This window comes from Pinus tabuliformis, chromosome 4_1 (genome assembly GCF_031772625.1).
Source record: "Pinus tabuliformis cultivar Carrire ecotype Pingquan chromosome 4_1, CPIR1, whole genome shotgun sequence".
Taxonomy (NCBI): domain Eukaryota; kingdom Viridiplantae; phylum Streptophyta; class Pinopsida; order Pinales; family Pinaceae; genus Pinus; species Pinus tabuliformis.
The window spans coordinates 392,068,229-392,084,727 of record NC_142303.1 but is presented as its reverse complement, the minus strand read 5'-3'; positions in this window follow the sequence as shown (position 1 = coordinate 392,084,727).

The window sequence follows — 16,499 nt, the reverse complement described above, 5'->3', positions numbered from 1 at the left end:
AGGATGGTATGCCTCATGTAGCTGTGTAGACCTCCCATGTACTTCAAAAGAGTCTCTGGTGAGTCTAATGAGATCCCTAGAATCAATGCTCTCTTTCTAAATTCTTGAGTGTACCCTTGCACACTTTGCCCTTTCAATTGCCGAAGAGTTTGCCAACTCATCATGGCTTGTTGCATGTAGGCCAATGGATAGAATTGCTTCTTGATGGTAGAAACAAATTCACTCCAGACAGAGATAGTCTTACCATGTCTTTTCATGTTAGCTTGGGTTCTGCCTTCCCACTAAACCAAGGTAGTGCCTCCTAGGTGTAGGCTTGCCAACTGAATTTTGCTCTTGTCTGAGTCGATGTTCTACACTTTGCAATACACATCAATTTGTCTAATCCAATTGTCCAACTTTTCAGCATTTAGCTCTCCATCATATATAGGCAAATCGAATTTAACATCTAGCTTAATCAAAGATGCTTTCTTATTATGCACAGGGCTATTAGGAGGTGTGAGAAAGTTTTCCTCTTTCCCTTTTCCTTTTGAGTGGCCATGGGAATGAGATTCATCTTCTTCTTTATCTTGTTTAGAGCCCGATGAACCTTCATCCTTATGCTTTCTAAAGTCCCTATACATTTCTTCTACCATGGAATTTATAGCTAGGAAACTCTCTATGAATTGAGGGTCTGGCCCCACAGAACCTTCCTCTGACATGGTCATCTGAGGATAGACTCTCCCAATCTCAGGATTAGTTTCAACCAACTCTCATTCTCCTAATTTGAGCTTTGATCTAGTGAGCATTCAACAGCTAAACCAACACAAGCTTGTCTAACCTTATAGCCTAAGGCTCTGATACCACTTGATTTGATAATCACCCTATGAGTGATCTCAGTTAAGAATTATTAAATGAAGGTATTACAGACTCATGTTTTGCTATGTCTCTAAGTTATTTAAGTAATGGATTGATCAGATTGCAAATGCATAGACACTTGAAAATGGAAGACAACAGAGAAACACAGTAAGCAAATATAAGAACACAAGAAATTAATAAGGAGTTCACCCTATCATCCAGGGCTACATCTCTGATCCAGCTTTCAATGGTGGCATTTTTTATTATGTCTTAAAGTAGAGAATTACAAAGAAGGAGCTCAATATGAGTTTCTTGTTCATAGGATAGCTTGGCAGGGTGGCTCTTGGATTTTCCAAGCCACTAGAGTACAGAGAGTCTTGGCCTTACCAGCTTTTTGACCTCTCGAGTCTACAATGGAAGGAGCCCAATGTGGTGCTCGGTCCTGACAGATCTCGTTCAGGGATGGATCGAATTTCTCAAGCCCTCTAGTGCTCAACTTTGCCTTTCGTCAGCTCCGCCCTCTGTCTTATTACTGCTTTTTTCTCTCTCTGTCTGCTTTCTCTATTCTTCCATGTGTGGGTGTTCTCTTCTGCTGGTCTGTGCATGGATTTAAAGCCAATCGAGCTCATGGCTATTGGATTCCTCTTCCAACCCCGTTGAATCGCCTACTACAGTTTCGCTTGGAGTTCCCTGTCTCGCGTCATCATCAAACTCACAGGGAGCAGCCACTTGTCCTCCTGTGAACTGCGCTAGCTTGCTTCGTCAGTTTGTTTCTTTGGTTACATCATGGAATGAGTCATCTGCCACCTTGGTGGTCAAAGCGGACCTCAAATTCTTATAGGTCGCAGCTTAATCCCCTGTCAATTCCGGTTTTCCCATCGGTGCGATCTCAGTCGTTAGATCTGGAATGCTCAGATCCGACGACATTCACTCATTTCGTGCAGCGAACTTGCTCGACCATTAGTGCATGATAAGTGGTGGTTTTCTCTCTCCTCCACCTACCACGCGTTGGGCCCTGAGTGGAATCGCTTCGTTTTCGCCAAAACTGCTTACTGCCCAGGGATGCCCCCAATCAATACCATTGGTTTTTGGAGCACGGGTCCTGCCTTTGTCTTTAGCCTGTTTCCCCCACGGTTGTCCCAGCTCTCATGCAACCGAGTGCTCGGGGCCTCTCCATTTCAAGAGTTTTCACCCAACGAATCGCGCATCAAAAACTCCCTCCATTTCCCGATCCAGGCTTCCCAGGGGCTAATTTCGCCTCTTGTGCAGTCTCCATGGGCCTCGGTCAGTGTGCTTTGACCGAGGTCCTCGTCGTTCCACCCTGGCTGCCAAATGCCACTGGTTTAGAGGTATTTTGGTTTCTGCTCTGAATTCTTTGAGGTCTGTCCCTACCTGGTACAACCATGGTTTTGTTGATCATTCTTTATGGATCCAATTCAGATCAAATGGAATGAAAAATTATGGCAACTAGGAAGCCTACCACTCACAACTATAAAGATGGAAGTGTTACTGCCCCTAGCCTTCCACAACCTACAAGGTTGACACCACAACAATTGGAAGAAAAAAGAGCAAAATGGCTTTGTTACAATTGTGATAGCAAATACACTAAAGGTCATAAGTGTGCTGAGAAGAAATTATTCTACATAGATTGTGAAGAGGAGGAAGAAAAGGAACAAGAAATGTTAAAAGAAGAGGATATACTCCAGGAACAAACCCTAGATAAAGAAGAAATGAATCTGACCATATATTGTAATGCATTGGTTGGAATTACCACTCCTCAAACTATGAAGATAGAAGGAAATATCAAGAAGAAAAAGGTAATAGTTTTGATTGATTCGAGAAGTACCCATAATTTTATTCATTGTAAGATAGCAAAGGAATTGAATTGCTTCCTCTATCTAGCACCAGAGTGTCAAATGATGGTTGCAAGTGGAGGAACCATAAAGTGCTTTGGAAAGTACCATAATATCAAGTTATCCATGGGAGAATATGTATTGAATATCCCAACGCTTTCCATTCCAATGGGTGGTGGTGATGTTGTACTAAGAGTCCAATGGCTACAATCCTTGGGTACAATAGCTTTTAATTTTCAAGAACTTTTCATGAAATTTTATGCAGAAGGAAAGGAAGTTGAATTAAGGGGTATTGCAGGGAAACCAGGAAATATAATTAACCCTAACAGTATGAAAACGCTTCTAAAGAAGGAACAATGAAGTGTAATTGCACAATTATGTTCACTAGAGGTTCCCACATCGAAATCATCTATTTCTCCAGATCTCCAAAAAGTCTTGGACAATCATTCCAAGGTATTTGAGACTCCCAAAGGTCTCCCACCTATTCATGATCATGATCATGCTATTCATTTGATTCCAAGAAGCGTTCCTCCAAACATTAGGCCGTACAGATATCCCTATGCCCAAAAGAGTGAAATTGAACGTATGGTTGCAGAAATGCTAGAGGCTGGTATAATTCAACCTAGTCAAAGTTCTTTCTCTGCTCCAGTAGTATTAGTTCACAAGAAGGATGGATCATGGCACATGTGTCCAGATTATAGGGAGCTCAACAAGCTCACTATTAAAGACAAATTTCCCATTCCTATCATTCATGAATTATTGGATGAATTGCATGGATTAATTTACTTCACCAAATTGGATCTTCATTCAGGATATCATCAAATCAGAATGAAGACTGAAGACATTCCAAAAAAAACATTTAGAACTCATGAGGGTCATTATGAATTTTTGGTCATTCCTTTTGGCCTTACTAATGCACCTTCTGCCTTTCAAGGTTTGATGAATTCCATTTTCAAACCCTTCCATAGAAAATTTGTGTTTGTATTTTTTTATGATATACTAATATACAACAAGTCTTGGAAGGATCATGTCTAACATGTTGACATAGTGCTCAAACTATTCGAGGAGAAACTATTATATGCAAAAATCTCCAAATGTTTCTTTGGAGTACAAGAGGTGGAATATCTGGGTCATATTGTATCTCATGAAGGTGTTAAGGTAGACCCTAGAAAAATTAAAACCATTAAGGAATGGAAAATCCCCACATCCATAAAGCATCTACGAGGATTTCTCAGGTTGACAGGGTATTATCACAAGTTTATTATAAATTATGGGAGAATAGCAGCACCTCTAACAAAATTATTGAAGAAAGATGCATTTTCATGGACTCCTAAAGCAATGAAGGCCTTTGAACATCTTAAAGAGGCAATGTGCCAAGCACCAGTCTTAGCTACACCGGACTTCACAAAAACCTTTATTGTGGAATGTGATGCCTCAGGAAATGGAATCGGTGCTATTTTAATGCAAGAAGAAAGACCCATTAGTTTCGAAAGTCGTCCAATCAAAGGAAAGTATTTACAGAAAGCTATTTATGAGAAGGAAATGTTATAAATACTACATGCACTTAAGAAATGGTGACCCTACCTAATGGGAAGACACTACAAGGTAAAAAAAGATCATGATAGTCTTAAATACTTTTTAGAATAAAGATTATCTTCAAAATAAAAACAAAAATGGGTCACAAAGATGTTGGGTTATGACTTTTAAATCATCTACAAAAAAGGGAAGCAAAATGTTATGGCATATGCACTCTCAAGAAAGGGTGAGGATGTGGAAGCATTTCTTTGCGCCATTTCTATTATCCAACCAGATTGCATAAATGAAGCAAGGGATGAATGGAAGAATGATGAGGAAGTGTGGGAACTCATTCAAAAGATAAAACAAGATCCCAATACATCTGATACATTTATCTTGAAAAATGATTTGTTATGGTGCAAGGATCGGGTATACCCATGTAAGAATTCCCAACTCAAACAAAAGATTCTTAGGGAATTGCACACCTCTCCCTTAGGAGGGCACTCAAGATTTCTAAAAACCTACCACAGGGTTAAGAAGGATTTTTTGTGGGATGGCCTTAAATCAGATATTCAAAAGTTTTTGGCAGAATGTTTGGTTTTCCAACAAAATAAAGTTGAAACAATTAAGACTCTAGGACTATTACAACCTTTATCCATTCCAAGCCAATGTTGGGAGGAGGTTTCAATGGATTTATCACAGGTCTACCCAAGTCTAAAGGAAAGAGTGTTATCATGGTGGTAGTGGATGTACTTACCAAGTATGCACACTTTTCTGCATTATCTCATCTATTTAAAGCCAGTGCAGTTTCTATTGCATTTATGGAAACAATTCAAAAGCTACATGGAGACCCAAAGATCATTGTAAGTGACAGAGATCCCATTTTCACTGGAAATTTTTGGACATAATTATTTTCTTTTCTTGGTACTCAGTTAGCTCATATCTCATCTCATCATCCCCAATCTGATGGGCAAACTGAGATAGTAAACAAATGTTTGGAAGGATATCTTCGTTGCTTTGTATCTGATAAACAGACACAATGGGTCAAATGGTTGCCTCTGGCTGAATGGTGGTATAACACTTCCTTCCATATTGAAACAAAAATGACCCCATTTATGACACTTTATGGATATCATCCACCATCCATCACATCATATTTAAGAGAAAATTCTAAGGTTCAAGCAGTGGAAGATCACATCAAGCATCAACAACAAGTTCACCAGCTCTTAAAGGATAACCTCACCTTGGCACATAATAGAATGAAACAATAGGCAAATCAACATCGAAGTGAAAGAAGTTTTGATGTAGGTGATTGGGTATTCCTACGGCTACATCCATATAAACAAATGTCCCTCAAGCAAGCTAAGAAGGATAACAAATTATCACCAGAGTATTATGGTCCGTACAAGGTGTTGCAAAAGATAGGTACTATGGCATACAAATTGGAGCTTCCTTTAGCTTCTCGAGTGCACCCAATTTTCCATGTTTCATGCTTAAAGAAGGTTATAGATGACAAGCTTCCAGTTCAGACAATATTGCCAAAACTTGATGAGGAAGGAAAAATCATATTGGAACCTGAAGCAGTCAAAGAAACAAGAACACGAAATAGATCAATTTCAGAGTATCTCATCAAGTGGAAGAACTTACCCGTTGAAGATTCCACATGGGAGGATGATAATTTTATACTAGAGCATCCAGAACTACTCAAGCATTGAGGACAACACTTTTTTGAAGGAGAGGGGCATGTTAGATCCCTATAATATTAGTGATACCCCCATTACTATTGTTGTTATATCCCTTATTGTTATTATTGTGCTCATATTGTCCCCATATTGTTATTATTGTGCCCCATAGAATCCCTCTATTGTTATTTTTGTGCCTTTATATTATTATTGTCAGGACGACTTGGTTATATTGTGACCTTGTAGACTGCTATATATAGAAAGTAGGTTTTTTCATTTGAATCATCTAAGAATTGTTTATTTGTGTAATGCAAAGGAGGTTGCCCCCTTGAAGAGGCTTATTTCTAAGGCATTGATCTATCTTTTCTATCTTTTTGTGAGTGGGTTTCATAACATATTTCATATCTTTGATTCCATCATAGTGGGTGATGCATCTTGGCATCGAAGGTAGACCTCTAGAATCAATATGTGTATGTGGGTCTATATATATATATATATATGGAGATGCAAACTTATACGTGGAGCTTAGGTTGTCGTCACATGTGATTTCAAAGTTAAGTTGTAAAATTGGTAATGATGTAGGACCCAACTTGTCATTATGCACATGTCAACAAACCGTAAGTGGTTTTGGAAACTAAATAATGCCTTGTGGCACCCCCTACAATGTTTTTAGAAAATGTAAGGGACAAGTGTCACAATTGATCCTTATCATAGATTTGGTGATGGCCGGTTTGGATAAACCATTTTGCGCCACCCTTGCCTTATTTTTCAACATTTTGGACTTGTTGACCCATTGCAATTTGTTAACCTGGAGCACGAGTATCATGGACCGTTGATTGTTAATATTTTTTCAAGTTAGATAACGCCCTATTTTTTGACCTCTTCTCCATAAGTGCCAATCTGACTGTTGTAGGTTAAAACCTTCAACAATCATAGACACCTTGGTTATTTTATTTATGTAAGGATTAACAAACCCTTTTGAGTGAAATATTAAGCATGTAATTTAAACGGTTATTTTATTTATATATATATGGCTACAAAGGAGTTTGGCATCAGGTGGAGCAACCACAATGACCGGATGGTGGTGAATCATCACCATAAATTGACAATGTGTGCACTCCCATCCCCCCCGGGGTGATGTCAGCAGGGAAGGTACCCACCACACATGTTGTCAATCTCATTTGTGGATGGACGATTGAGATTTCAATGCACCATCCCCCCTTGTGACGATAGTAGGGAGGGTAGCCCCTATTCAAACCGTTGATCTCGTTTGATGGATGGATAGTTAGGATCACAGTGGAGGATTTAGGCCTTAATTCATATGCCCATGCGCTATGACAATGGGTGGGGCCTTAATTCATATGCCCATGCACTGTGACCATGGGTGGGGCATAGTTCCAAAGGATGATGAAGATCACTAGGGATCTAACAGTGGGGGTGAACTAAGACACCTCAAATTTTGACGTCAATGGGAAAGAGGAGGGGTGGCACACACTAGCCATAGGATGGGTAGAGGCAGAGAAAACATTTGATGGAAGCCTTCAAAACCTAGGTTAGAACCATGATTGCGATGGGTGCCTACCATTTAACGATCGAGCACATCGACCTGTCGTAAACCATTTGTTGACCATTGATATTGTCTGTAGATCATAATCATTGGATGGAGCAGAGATCACTACGCGCGTTGGCGCTTGGAAAATCGTCGGTGAAGTAATCATGAGTGCCCTGTAAGAGGGTGGCAAGTGGCACAAGGCAAGTGGAGGGATTGGTGTATTCCTTTCCATGTTGACTTGCCGAGACTAGGGTATGGGGTCCATAACGATGATGTGTGTGTGTGTGTGTGTGTGTATATATATATATATATATATATATATATATATATATATATATATTTGGTGTGGAGCCTAATTATCTTCCTGATTCAAAGGTCTAGTTTTATGCGTGTTGGACCCTAGTTCCTAACGGGGTGGCAACGCTGCCCATAGGATCGACATCAAGGGGTTGGGGGCCAGCACCCCCAAAAGAAAATTTTTGATAAAAAAATTCCCTGTAAAATATTGTAACTTTGTATTCAATCTCGACCATTCCTTAGGCAAAAGATCTGACATTAGAAGTTATGTTAATATATATCTAAATATATATATATATATATATATATATATATATATATATATATATATATATATATATATATATATAGATATATATAGATATTTTCCCTAGAAGGAAACCCTCATTTTATAGGAGGGAATTGCATTGTGACTTTGTATTATTATTCTGTGCAACAAAGACAGACGACACTGTGTGAGAGCAAACATAAAATTATAGTGTGTTTGTTGTAGGTTGTATCTTTTCATTTTTCTAGATAATATAAAAGGAAGGTTTGGTTGTTTCCCTATGGACGTAGCCCAAATTGGGTGAACCCCGTATATTTGTGTCTCTCTTGTTTTATGATTTTTTGTGTTTAATTTTTTGCAATATTTTATGTGCTCCATTTATCTATTAAATAATTTTTAACAATTGGTATGAGAGTTGAAGGTCTATTTGGTCAATAAACTCGCATGAAATAAGGGTTCCTGGTTTGAGTGGAAACATGGTGGAATATGCTAGGTTTAGGGTTGAAAATTTCAACTACCAAAACTACCAACTATGGAAGATGCAAATGGAGGAGTATTTGTATTAGAAAGAAATTTCCCTACCATTGAGCGGAAAATCAAAGAATTTAATGAGTATGATAGATGAAGAATGATGTCTTCTCTAGAGAAAGGCACTAGGAACAATACAACTATGTTTGGAAGCATCGGTGGCATTCAAAATTTCAAACGAAACGACAACATAAGGTATAATGATGACATTGGACAAACTATATGAAAAAACATTGGCCTCAAGCAAGGCATTTATTATGAAGCATTTATTTAATATGAAGTTGTCAAAAGGTAGATCTATTACAGATCATTTAAATGAATTTAAAATGGTTACCAATTAGTTAAGTTTTGTAGGGGTAAAGTTTGATGATGAAGTTAGGGCTCTATTGTTTCTGTGCTCAATGCGAGAAAGTTGGAATGGATTAGTCATGGCTATTAGTAACTTTCTCTTTGGATCTAGTACTTTAAAGTTTGATGATGTTGTTGGTGCCATCCTTAGCAAGGAAATGTGATGGAAAAGCTCCAATGAGACATCAAATAATGCTTTTACTACATAGACTAAGGGAAGAAAAATGGAAAGAGGAAGGAGCCCAAGGAATCATAGTAATTCAAGAAAAATAAAATCCAAATCCAGATCAGGGATAGTGTGCTGGAAATGTGGGAAGAAGGAACACCTGAAGAAATACTGTAAGTCTCATAAGGGAAAAGAAGGAGATCCAAAACATGAAAGCAATCATGAAGCGAATGTAATAGGTGTTCTATTGCAATATGCACTAATTCTTTCATTATAAAATATTTATATTGATGATTGGGTAGTAGATTCAAGGGCCTCATTCCATGCACAACTGATAAGAAACATTTTCATGATTATGTTCAAGGCGATTTTGGACAGGTTCATCTGTGTGATGATAAAACCTGTAATATTATTGGAAAAGGAAAATTACTTATAAAAAAATTGAATGGAAATTAGTGGCTATTAAAGGAGGTAAGGCATTCTCCAGAGATGAAGAAAATTTTGATTTCAACAGGGTAGTTGGGCGGTGAAGGGTGTGTTACTAAATTTATAGAAAAAACCTGGAAGGTCACTAAAGAAACCCTGGTAATAGCAAAATGAGATAACGTAGGTACATTTTATTTATGCAATGATGTTTCTCATTTTTCTAATGCCTTAACCTCTATAGGAGAAGATACAACACTATGGAATCATAGGTTTGGGAATATGAGTGAGAAGAGGATGAAAATCCTTCACCGAAGAATTTTTTTTCCAGGTTTGAAACATGTTGATTTGGATTTCTGTGAGAACTTTACTTATGGAAAATAGAAGAGAGATAGATTTCATAGAGTTGGGAAAGAAAATAAAAATGAAAAATTAGAGCTTGTCATATAGATGTATGGGGACCATCTCAGGCATCATATCTTGGTGGCTCTCATTATTATGTTACTTTCATTGATGATGCAACTAGAAAAACTTGGGTTTATTGTATTCGAAATAAATCAAATGCCTTTGATACTTTTAAGAAATTGAAAGCTTAGGTTGAAAATGAGACAAGAAAGAAGTTAAAGTGTCTCAAATCAAATAATGGAGGTGAATATTGTAGCAAGGAGTTTGAAAACTATTGTTCATACCATGGAATTCGTAGAGAGAAGACAGTTCCAGGAACACCACAAGAAAATGGTGTGTTAGAAAGGATGAATAGGACAATCATGGAGCATGCAAGGTGCATGGGATTGCATGCAAGATTGCCTTTAAAATTTTTGGTAGATGTTGTAGATACTATTGTTTATCTAATAAATAGTGGGCCTTTAAGTTCCTTATATGGTGCTATTCCAGAGGAGGCATGGATAGGTAAAATGGTAAACTAATCATTTCCAAAGACTTTTGGTTGTGAAGCCTTTGTCCACATTAGTAAAGAAAAAATAACAGAGCTTGAGGGAAAATCAAAGAAGTGTACCTTCATTGGATATGGTGTTAATGACTTTGGTTATCGCTTATATGATTATGAAAACCATAAAATTATCAAGAGTAGGATGTGATATTGAATGAAAGGGTATTGTACAAAGCTCAGTTGTAGGGAAAGAGACAAGAAAAATAAAACACGAAATATATAGAGCTTAATGAGATCATAAGAAAAGTAAATTAAAAGGTGCAAGGAACTATTAGTGATCAACAATAGCAACAACATCAAGAAAAAAATAGGAGCAAGCACCTCAAACTCCTGCTAGTGTTGTTAGAAGATCTACAAGGTTAAATAGACCCCTTGAACAATAATCTCCTTCATTATATTATGTATTGTTGACTGATTATTGTGAACTAGAATGTTATGAAGAAGAGATGCAAGTACAAACCAAGAAGAAGTGGGAGAAAGCCATGAAATAAGAGATGGACTCATTTCTAGATAACCAGAGTTGGGACTTAGTCATGTTGCCTGTAGGTAAAACAACATTGTAGAATAAATGGGTTTACATGTTAAAAGAAGAATATGGAGGAAGATAGAGGTATAAGGCTAGACTTATAGTGAAGGAATTTTCACAAAATAAAGGTATAAACTTTGATGAAATATTTTCTCATGTTGTTAAAATGACTTTAACTAGAACTATTTTAAGTCTAGTGGTAGTAGAAGGTTTGCATCTTGAACAATTAGATGTAAAGACAACCTTTCTCCATGGGGATTCGGAGGAATAAATCTATATGCAACAAGCATAAGGGTATGAAGTCAAAGGGATGGCGAAATTAGTGTGCAAGTTGAAGAAGATATTGTATGACTTAAAACAAGCTCCAAGGTAGTGGTATCTAAAATTTGAAAGGTTTATGTTTGAACAAGGTTATACTAGATGTCACTCTGACCATTGTGTTTATCTTAAAAACAAAAATGATGGCGAATATATTATATTGCTATTGTATATAGATGACATGCTTTTTGCATGGTCTAACATGTAGGAAATAAATATTCTCAAAGAAAAATTAGCGAATTCATTTGCAATGAAGGATTTTGGTTCTGCAAAATAAATCCTTGGTACGAGAATATCTAGAGACAAGAAAAATCACAAATTAACATCGTGTCAGAGTGAGTACATAGAAAAGGTGTTGGAAATATTTAATATGTAAAATTAAAAATTAGTTAGTACACCTTTAGCTAGCCATTTCAAACTAAGTAAGGATAGGTGTCCCAAGACCCAGGAAGAGATGGATTATATGTCTAAAGTTCCATACGCATTAGAAGTTGGAAGATTACTGTATGAAATGGTGTGCATAAGGCTTGATATTGCACATGAAATGGGAGTTGTGAGTAGGTATATGAACAATCCAGGAAAAGAGAATTGGATGGTAGTAAAGTGGATTCTCAAGTATTTGAGAAGTACCACTAATCAAGCATTATATTTTGGTGGTTAAAACATTTCTCTACGGGGATATGTTGATGCAGATATAGTAGGTGATAGAGATAACAGGAGGAGAACCATAGGGTATGTGTTTACTATAGGTGGAATAAATGTCAAGTGGGTTTAAAAAATGAAAAATTTTGTTGCAATTTCAACAATGAAAGTGGAGTATGATGTTGCTACATAGGTCACTAAAGAAATTATTTGGTTACAAAGGTTTATGGATGAATTAGGTAAGAAGCAAGATGTGGGAAGATTATAAAGTGACAAACAGAGTGCCATTAATCTTACCAATAACTTAACATTTCATTCTAAGACTAAACATATACAACTCAAGTACCATTTCATATGGTCAGTTTTGGAAGATGGACAGTTGAAGCTGAAAAATATACACACTAAAAATATTCGTGTAGATATGTTAACAAAGGTTGTAACCAGGGAGAAAATTATATTTTGATTAGTTTCAATTGGTATTCAAGTATGATGGAAAATATGAGAAACAACCAAGTCCAAGTGGGAGCATTTTCCAACAAGTGAAGCAATAGTGGAGTTGCTATAATCTGTCTCCAAGTGGGATATTATTAGGTGTGGAGTCTGATTATCTTCTTGATTCAAAGGTCTCATTTTAGGCGCATTGGACTTGAGTTCCTAACAGGATGAAAACACCACCCGTAGGATCATTGTCTGGGAGTGGAGGAGTAGTGCCCCCCGAAGAATTTTTTTGATAAAAATTGCCTTGTAAAATATTGTAATTTCGTAGTCAATCTGGGTTGTTCATTATGTGAAAGATATGATGGTAGAAGTTTTTCCCTATAAGGCAACCCTCAGTGTTTAAATGAGGGAATTATATTGCGGTTGTGTACTATGATTCTGTGCAAGAAATAGAGAGGAGATTATGTGAGAGCGAAGAGGAAATTACAACGAATTTGTTGTAGGTTGTATCTCTTCATTTTTTTGGATAATATAAAAGGAAGGTCTGGTTGTTTCTCCATGGATGTAGCCCAAATTGGGTGAACCACTTATATTTGTGCCTCTCATGTTTTATGCTTATGCTTATATATATATATATATATATATATATATATATATATATATATATATATATATATATATATATATATATAGAGAGAGAGAGAGAGAGAGAGAGAGAGAGAGAGAGATAGGTTTATGTAAAAATATTTATATAAGCTTGGACTATATCCAATGTTATGATATAGGCACATGTAAACCAACCAAATAAGAAATTAGGTTCCAAGTGTTGTGCTTAGGTGAAAAAAATAATTGTAAACTTCAACTGAATGAATTCCAAACATAAATAAGGAGACTTGCAAAAAGGGACAAAAATGCAGGTTTTAACCCCGTACAGAAATTACTTGCATACGAATTCTAAGAACAGAAAATAAACAATGTGAGAGCATAACACATAAAACACATATACACAGATATTTTCCCTTGGATCCCAAACCCAGGACTACCAGCTTGATTTTTCATTATGTTCCTTTCAATGTTACAATACATATATATACATAACAAAGCATCCAATACCATGGACCGAAAACCATCGCGCCCAAAACCATGTGTGAAAACCATGCACAAAAACATAGGTAGGTTTGCCCCACCTAATAGAGGGTCCAAAAAAAATTTCCCCGAGGTGCTACCCCGAACCCCTAGAGGGGGGCTACCCACCCCCCTCAAACCCCCTATGACCCCCCAACTGAACAATCGCTGCAACGAAGGGGGGGGCTCCGCCCCCCCCTCTCACCCCCCAGTTAACTAGGTGGGCTAGTCGTGGAAAGAATATAACACAACCAAACATTCTCCCACTTGTTGTTTTCTTTCCACAGGGGACCATAGGAGAGCTTAGTCATTTATACAGCCCTACAATGCCCATTATTTCTCCACACCAAGAAAATTTCTCAGAGCTCACATATTTTGTCAATGCATTTGTAATATTCTTCAAAGTGTCCACCTTTACTAGCAACACCTTTTTGTATTCTATCATATCCCTCACAAAGTGATACTGCACATCAATGTGCTTTGTCTTTAAATGGTAAGTAGGGTTCTTTGCCAAGAAAATTGCACTTTGGCTGTCATAGTCTATCCTTATAGCTCACTATACTAACCCCATACTTGAACACAATCTCTACAACCAAACTGATTCCTTGCTTGCATGAGTGGCTGCCATGTATTCTTCCTTTGTAGTTGATAGTGCCACTACAGATTGTTTCTCACTTATCCAACTTACTGCACCTCCAAATAGGTTAAACACATACCCACTTGTAGATATTCTCTGATCCAGATCTCCAGCCTAGTCTGCATCAACAAAGCCATGAATATCCAGAACTCTATCCAATCCTGGTCTTCCTGGGTATCATAAACCATAATCACTAGTGCCACGCAAATACTTGAAAACCCGCTTACTGTTGCCAAATGCTCCTTCCTTGGTTTTGACATAAACATGATTAATACTCCCACTACATGTGCAATGTCTGGTCTATTACAGACCATCACATACATCAAGCTACCGACTACACTTGCACATGGAACACGGGACATGTCCTCTTCCTCTTCCTCTTCTTGTGTCTTGGGACACTGTTCAACAGATAAATTTACACCTAGAGCAATAGGAACCTTCTCTAGTTTACTATCCTACATATTAAACCTCTGCAATATTGTCTCGACATACTTCCTCTAGTTTAACCAGATCTTCCTCTTTGCCCAATCTCTTTTAATTTCCATGCTCAAAATATAGTTTACAACACCAAGATATTTCATATCAAATTTGGAGGACAATTGGGTCTTCAAATCCTGGATAATATCTGTCATTTCCAACCAGAAACACGTCATCCACATACAAGACCAGATAAATAACACAATCACCAATTAATTTAAAATACACACAGTGATCTAATTTTATTTTGGTGAAGCAAAGTCCCCATATAAATGTATCAAATTTCTGATACCACGTCCTTGCTGACTATTTTAGCCCATACAGGGACTTCTTTAAGTTGTCTACTAGTTCTTTCATACCCTTCACCGCAAAGCCTTCAGGTTGCTTCATGTAGATCTCCTCTTCCAGATCCCCATGGAGAAATGTTTTCTTCACATCCATCTTTCCTACCTCAAAATCAAAAGCAACAACAATAGATAAAAGTAATGTAATAGAAGCTACCTTGGCAACAGGAGAAAAAATATCACCAAAATCAATTCCTGGCACCTGGGAATAACCTTTTGCTACCAACCGAGCTTTGTATTTCTCCACCTTTCCTTCTGCATTTGTCTTCTTCTTGAACACCCATTTGCTGCCAATGGGTTTCCTTCCAGTCAGAAACTCCACCAAATCCCAACCCTCATTTTTGTGCATAGATGCCATTTCATCAACCATGGTCTCTTTCCAGAGTTTTCCATCCTCTGAATCTACTGCTTCATTCGCAGTTCTAGGATCATCATCAGTAATAGATAAAGCAAAATTTGAATAGAAAGCAGATGGACTATACCTTTCTAGCTGCCTTCTTTCTCGAACTGATCTTCTCACAACCGGAGTTTGTGGCTCTTCATCTTCTCATTCCTCTTCTATTGTAGAGTCTGATTCTTCCTCCTTTAGCTCAAACTCTATCTTCTCAAGTTCCTTTGATGAGACTTCATGTTTAATAGCATTTTTCACCTCTTTGAACACCACAACTTGGTTGTACACAACCTTCCTTGTTACTGGGTTCCAAAGCTTATAACCCTTTAAACCATCCTTATACCCAATAAATATACACTTTTCAGATTTACTATCCAGCTTTATTCTTTTTTCCTTTGGAACATGTACATATGCATCACATATAAATACCCTCATATGTGAAAGAGAGGGTTTCTTACCAGTCCATACCTCTTGTGGAGTCTTATCCTCCAATGATGATGAAGGTTATCTATTGACCAGGTAACATGCTATCTCCACTGCCTCTACCCAAAATTCCTGTCCTAACCCGACACCACTAAGCATGCTTCTTACCCTTTCTATTAATGTCTTGTTCATTCTTTAGGAAACTCCATTTTTCTCAGGTGTGTATGGAGTAGTCTTATATCTTGTTATACCACACTTCCTACATAATTCTTCAAATTCCTTGCTGCAAAACTCTCCATCGTTATCTTTCCTCAACACCTTTATCTTCGTCTCTGTCTGGTTTTCCACCAGAGCCTTAAATTCTTTAAACTTGTCAAAGACTTTATATTTCTACTTGAGGAAATATATCCATGTATTCCTTGAGAAGTCATCTATAAATGACACATAGTACACAAACTTACCTAGTGATGGAACCTTCACAGGTCCAAAAACATCACTGTGCAGAAGATCTAATATCTGTTTCATCCTCTTACCACTAGAGGGGAAACTCACCCGATTCTTCTTCCCATATACATAATTTTCACAGAAATCAAAATCCAGAGAGCTATTAGTCATACCTTGTACCATACCTTTACCATGAAGTATTCAAAGGCCCTTCTCTCCAATATGTCCAAGCCTTTGATGCCATATCATGGTCTTTTCTCCAGAGACCACTAGATTTTCTGCTCCATTTTTAGGAACCACAGAATTTTTGCACCCATCA